The following is a 7,254-nucleotide window of genomic DNA, read 5'->3' as shown; positions in this document are numbered from 1 at the left end:
GACACCTAGTCCCCTCAGCCCTGCAGGGGCTGCAGGCATGGGCAAGGCTGGGTTCACCCCCAGATGGGCCCGGCCGCTCTGCACACCTGCCTCTGGAGTCCCCCAGTCCCATCAGCCCCCCAGCTGCCCAGGCCCAGCCCGAGGCACAGGCCAGCCTCAGATGGTGGCTGCACAGCTGCCCATGGCCGGCCCAAGGTGCAGGTAAGCTTCAGATGGTGACTGTCCTGCTGTCCAGGGTCACCCAAGGCTCAGGTAACCAGGGCTGGCTGAGGCTTGCACTATCGGCAGTGGCAGCAGCAGAGGTCTGATGGGGTGGCGCCTTCCCCTGTTCACCGGGTCACCTCCTGCCCCTGAGGGCTCCCAGACTGTGAGAGGGGGAAGGCCGGGCTGAGGGACCCCTCCTCCAGTGCATGAATTTTCATGCACCGGGCCTCTAGCACTATAATAAGCAAATACAATATGGAACTATATGACAATCAAAGAGGTATTATCTTGTTGAAAGAATTACATCAATAGAAAATTAAATTCCAAGTATTTAAGTGCAAGATTGTATGACTAAACCCAGCCACTGGAAACTGGCAATGCAATCTTTTTAGTCATGCATGCCTACAGCAACTTTTCCCTAGTGACAGGCCAGAAATCTAGACAAAATGTTTTTCTAAGAAATCAAAGTTGAGATAAGGAATACTTAAAAGGGCCAAGTCATCAAATCTGGGGAGAATATGATACTCAACTATGAGGTTCCGATTGCCAGCTGCCATCTCTACTTTCACTAGGATTAAGGGAGTTGTACTTTGTGCTTTTGTGTGTATACTCTGTTTCTTCATGATTGTTCTTGTCAAAAGTTATAGAGACAGAGACTGGTCTTCATTTCCAAATATCTTAAATTGTGCCAAATGACTTCAGCTGTGAATGAACACAATAAAGAGAAGCAATAATAAATAAACTATTATATTTCTGGGTGGCAGAAGTGGTTCCAGCTGTTGGTCTAATTCTATCCTTGTAGAAAACTGCTTTCAGCAAACTCATCCTAAATTGCTTGACTAGCTTGGATAATTGAGATTTCAGTTGAGAGCTTACAAAATGTGGTTCATAACAATTAGGTCAGAAATGGAACAAAGTAAATGGGAAGATAGATAATTTACTTGAAGAATTTACATTAAACTGAAGGGGGGGAAAGAATATTTACCAAAATTTAATATTAACTAAAACTGAAAATTCACAGGTACTAAATTTGAATGGAAAAGCCTACTCAAAGCAATTCATTTTTATTAGATGTTTGTGGAATATGTATGTTATAAAATGGGGCATTAATTTATTTTTTCTATTATGGAAGAACCTCCACTGTTCAAGATGAAAATATAACAATGACATTTATATAATCAATAATGTCCTTAGATTTATGAAATCAACTTGACCCCTTCACATCAATCTAACTTTCATGAAATGTCTGTCTTACATCATGCCCTGCAAAAAAATAGATGACAATTTTGTCAAATCTAGAGAGTGAGAAAATGACAAGCATGAAGTGAAATTATTTTAGAGCTTCAAGGGACATACAAGATGATATAATCCATTCACTTTATCTACAAATGAGGAAGTTGAGTACCAGAGTGGTGAATGAACCAAACGGCACCACTTGACACAGGTACCATAATTATAAAAAAAGCTGGTCCCAGTACACATGTTCCCTTAAATAACTAACATGTCCCCATTGCTGTAACAGCATGCTTCCTCTTCATGAATGCCTCTCCACAGAAGCCTAGTTTCACCTGCTAAACATGACCACTGGGTTTCTCAAAGTCTGGTTTTTAGAGCAGCAGTATCCAAATCAACTAGGTGTTTGTTAAAATGTAAACCCCTGGGCCCAATCCCAGACCTCCTAAAGGAGAACCTGGGCATTGTAGTTTTTAAAAAGCCACCAGGTAACTCTCCGAATTCTGTTTGTGAATGATTAGATTACATCAGCGTATAGACACCTTGTCTGATTATAAGACACCTGGAGGGCTTATCAAAAATGCAAAATTCCAAAAGTGTGTAGAGCCACATGTGTGCATGGATACACAGCCAAATAAATACAGGTTTCCCAATGTTGAAAACTGAATACAGTATTTAGCCTAGTTAGCAGTAATGTAACAATGCCCATTCCTGGTTTTGATATTGTTCTACAGCTATGTAAGATGTCACTATTAGGGGCAGCCAAATGAAGAGCATGCAAATTCCATGCTCAAGTTCCGAGACCCTCACTAAGAGATGATGATTCAGGAATTCAGAAAATAGAGATTACATACAGGAAGTGTGTGTGTGTGTGTGTGTGTGTGTTAACAAGAACTCCAGTGTGTCTTCATACTGCATCAGATCTGAGTTTAACACCCATACTCCAGCATATATCAACACTCCTATATCTCCAATGAGGATCTTTTGAATGAAATTTCCCTAATTTTGCAATGTGGAAGCTTTGTTTAAAATTCTGCCTGAAAATTCTGAAGCACTTACAGATTAAAAGAATTTGCAACAAAGATTTGTACTCTATAACAGGATACACTTCAGATTCATTACCTGGTTTGATCAGTATATGGAGAAAATGTTGGAAACATATGCTGTAATTCAGCTTAAAAAACATAAAAAGCTGCACAGTATCTTTTAAAACAAAATTATTTTTTTTCAAACAGTGAATAGCTCATCACCGTTGGAATACTTTGAGATAAAATATTTGTTGAGTCCAAATAGGACAATTTTAAAATCATAATGAATCCCACACAATTTATTAAAGTACAAAGATATAATAGTGAGCTAATAGCAATGCTTGATACTTTCTAGGTACATTTTTTAATTTGGTAATAATACAATAAAATAAGAGTGAGACTTTTTATCATAAATGATAAACTAAGGCAGTGGCTCTCAACCTTCCTAATGCCGCGATCCTTAATACAGTTCCTCATGTTGTGGTGACCTCCAATTTCATTGTTATTGAACATAATTAAAGCATAGTGATTAATCACAAAAACAATATGTAATTATATATGTGTTTTCCGATGGTCTTAGGCGACCCCTGTGAAAGGGTCATTCGACCCCCAAAGGGGTCGTGACCCACAGGTTGAGAACTGCTGAACTAAGGGCTAGGGTAAACACAAGTCCGTGACAATAGCCCAGCACAGAATTAACAGAAAGATTGAAGAAATTAGAATTTCTACATGAGAATCTCTACTCCTGTTATATTTCTTCTTCATCCCAAGTCTAACCCATTGTTGAATGCAAATTCTATTTACAAAGTCCGTTACTCAGGAAATAAATGCATTTTAAAAACAGACCAAAAACAGGACACGCTTTGACTTAGTTGCTGTGCCTGGACCCTGACCCTCTCCGGGAGTTTGCCTCAGGGACACTGACCATTCTCAGCTCCCAGGAACCAGCTGAGCTGATTGTAACGTCAAAGATTAGCCACCTTGTTATCAGACTTCCAGTTCCTGAAGCCCAGGCTGTGTAGACCCTACCCCCGTTCCCCTATTACACTTGCAGCTCACAGCTGCATGCAGTTTTCTCCCTCGCCTGTATATAATCGGCAGGCTGGCAGCGCAGAATCCTCAGGATGACCTACTGCTCTCCCCATACTGCCGGCATCACTGGAATAAACACTCATATATGATTCAACTCTGTCTCTGCTTATTTTGGCTCAAGAAGTGACAGGCGGCGTCGGACACATTTAGTGTCGGGTATCAGAAGCAGCATGGCCACGGGGAGGAAGACTGTCTCTCAGCTTCAGCTTTGAGGAGCAGTTCACGTTGCCAGAATGGGACCCGCACTTCTAAATTTCCTGGGCTGCTAGGCCCTGTGGTTTCCTCGGGATCCCCCCCATCCCACCACCCCTGGGCTGCTGCAGTCCAGGCCACCCAGGTGCGAAGCCCAATTCTGCCTCACTGTGAGGGGGGGAGGGGAGACTCAGCAAGAGGTAGTTGTCTTTTCTGCAGGGGAAAGGGACCCCTTGGTCCCCAGGGATTCTGGGGGGGGGGTTTTGCTCTTGTGCAGTCACTCTCAGCCCAAGACTAATACAGGTTGCCTAAATAAAGGTTGGAAACTGAGGCGGGGGAGGGGTGCTTGGTTGCTAAGGGGCAGATGCATGACAACGCTGCCAATTGTGACACGGCAGCCAATTGTTCTGCTCCCACTCAGCACGTGGTACTGGCACCCCACCTGCCTGGGTCGCCCTCTGGGCCCCACGATTGCTGTTCACGTGGCAGCTGATGTGGCCACAGGTCCAGGCAGCTCAGCCTCTGGAGTTGGCCCTGGACCCCATCCTGCTGACCAGCATTCCCTTGGGGGTCACTGAGCCCTGGTCCTGGTATCAGCAAAACCCTCCATATAATTCTGAAGAGGCTGAACTTCCATCATTCCCACAGGGAACCTCAGCTCCATACAGAGTCCCCTGAGAAAATGGAACCTTCTCTAAATCCCCAGGAGACTTAAGCTCAGGTTCCACCTGAACAAGAGGACTCAACTCAGTCTAGTGTCCTCCGAGCTGTTGAAAATGTTGTTGGTCCACAAGGAGTCCCAGCTCAACCTCCACCCGACCCTGAATATGTTGAATCTTCAATCCAGCAGAAGAGCTCAGCTCTGCCTCCCAGGCCTCTTGCCAGTGCACAGCCTTCTTGAGTCTAGCCAAATGGTCTGGTTCGGCCTTGAAAATACTCTATGGATGTTGTAGCTCAACCCTCAGTACATCAGCAGGTGACAATCTCACCTCTAAGTTCAGAGGAAGCTCAGCACCCAGAGCTGCCTAATATCCATGGGAAAGGTGTAGATCTGGCAGTTTGGATAACTTCAGGGAACACTAAGAAGATTGAAGCATGTGCCATGGAGCAGGTGGTCTTAGTTCATGCTCCAAAGTCCAAAGAAGAAGTGATACCTCCATCTGAGCGGTAGATGCCAGCTCAGCCCACTTGGGAGGCTCATGGGACAGACCTGAAGCAGACTAAAATGCCTCCCAAGTACCCCGAGTGACCTGAACATAACCATCACCCCCAAAACGAATTTGGAGACAAAAGCTCCTCCTAAGCACCTGAGGTGACACTTCCACTTAGAGACTGTTCAGGCACAGAAGTCAGCCTTGAGCCAAGTCCCAGTTCAACCGTTGGACTGGAGCTAGACATCACTCCCAAACCTGCACCACGGACTGATGCTACCGCCCTGCAGCAGACTACTGCTCCTGCAACGCACCCTGAGGTGACAGTTCCACTTTCAGAGCCTGTTCTGTCTCAGCAGCCAACCTTGTCTGAAGCCACAGTTTAACCTTTGGGCCCGGAAATTACCATAACTCAGCAACCAGAGTCACCTGAGACTTTTCCTCCATCGTCTGAACAGAGTGATACCATGAACATATGTAAGTTCTGGACCTACAATAATGAGATGCTATCGTGTGTTTGGCTCGCCCCAAAGCAGAGGTGCCACAGAGTGCCTGTGCCAGAGCCCATCGCCTACAGTGGCACCTGCACCATCTTAAATTTCCAAGGAAATTCTATTTCTTACATTGATGAAGATACACTGAAGTCATACCATTTGGTTGAAAAACTAATTTCAGTGAGAATCATTTGAGAGAATTACATAAGGATTCATCTGAAGGTCAGCCATCCCTCCAGTATTTAAATCTTGGTTGCAATTTAATCACAAAACTGAGCTTTGGGATGTTTCGGGCCTGGCATGGAAGGAAGTTTTTACACAAGTTAATTCTCAATCGTTATCTTCCGACAACTGTTGCAGATCCATACCTTTCTAATTTGCCAGCATTAAAATATTTAGACATGGGAACAACGCAAGTGTCACTTGCAACAGTTGACCTGGAAGTTACCATAACTCAGCCTCCAGAATCCTCATGATGGCCCTTGAATGGGAAAAACGGATCTTCCCTAGCCATTCGACCTGCTGCTTCTGCCAATTTAAAAATAACACTGAGACTGCCAGCAGGACAATCACACTGCATTGTGACACTGACTGTCTGACGAACACTCCTCGTGGCCCCTGATGAAGCCCCTCAGCGCGCAGCAAAAGAAGGAAAGGTTTCCAGCGCAGAGTGGGATACAGGTCAATGAGAAAATGAGAGGACGGGAGCCCAGGGTGAACAAGAGGAGGAGTCAAATCAGCTCATGAAAGATGTGCCAGGATATTAGTATAACAGCAAACTCATCACTGCAGTGCCTAGTACCTGTGATTGTAGTAGCGGCGATTTTTTATTGTAAATTTCTGTCTCATTGCAATTTGTCAAAGAACGCCTTCAAAGGATGGTAGACAGGGAAGCTCAAGGGTCTTTTGTCCAATTCTCCGGCATAAGAGATGCTCACCGGAACCCGAGGTGGAGGAGGGCGGTTTCTGGAGAAGGCGGCTGCTCTGGGTGGGGGATATGTATGGACCACTCAGTGTCATCACACGCAAGAAAACATGGAGCAGAAGCCACACAGCAAGGATTCGGCTGATGAAGAGGAGCTTTTCGACAAAATGAGCAGAGTGAAGCCTCCCCCTCAACAACCAGGACTGATGCATCAGACTGGGCTGCTGAAGAGACAGGTGAAGAAAGTGAAACCTGACACCTCCGCTGCGTGAGCTCAGGCTACCTGCAAATTGAATTTGGAAATGTTGGCTCAGCATCGCTGGTAAAATACATACTTTCCTCCTGTTGAAAAAACAAAACACCTATATGCTTGATGATATTGAATTTTTTCTTATCAATGCTAATAATTTATGTCAATAAAATTAACGATTTCCTTTGTGAAATCGTCTTCTTGTTATTATTACCATTGACGATGTTGTCCAGTTTCCAAAGTTAAGCTTGACAATGAAATCGTTTAAACATACCATGTCTAGCCTGGCGTGGCTCAGTGGTTGAGCGTAGACCTATAAACCAGGCGATTATGGTTTGATTTCTGGTCAGGGCATATGCCTGGGTTGCAGGCTTAATCCCCAGTATGGGGCATCCAGGAGGCAGCCTATCAATGGTTCTCTCATCATTGATGTTTCTATCTCTCTCCCCCTCACTCCTTCTCTTTGAAATCAATAAAAATATATATTTTTTTAAAAAGAACATACTTTGTCTAAATATGAGCACTATTTCAGAATCATTTGTTAGGCAAGATTTCATTGAATGTAGCATTCCTGGTAATTTGGAGAGAGGATCCAATACACAGAGGAGTAAATGGAAATTTTGGTTTCCATTTCAAATTTTGGATTCTTCTATTTGTCTACATTTTATCCAGCTATTCATTCATT

The 7,254-nt window shown here is 44.2% G+C and overlaps 1 pseudogene; it reads left to right on the top strand.

Moving 5' to 3' along the window:
* Positions 1-4,117: 4,117 nt before the first annotated feature.
* LOC102770492 lies at positions 4,118-6,016 on the top strand (annotated as a pseudogene).
* The last annotated feature ends 1,238 nt before the right edge of the window (positions 6,017-7,254 follow it).

The sequence above is a fragment of the Myotis davidii genome, unplaced genomic scaffold (genome assembly GCF_000327345.1).
Source record: "Myotis davidii unplaced genomic scaffold, ASM32734v1 scaffold1, whole genome shotgun sequence".
NCBI classification, from domain to species: domain Eukaryota; kingdom Metazoa; phylum Chordata; class Mammalia; order Chiroptera; family Vespertilionidae; genus Myotis; species Myotis davidii.
Note: the sequence above shows the minus strand (reverse complement) of the source record. Positions and strands in the feature narration are given on the sequence as shown.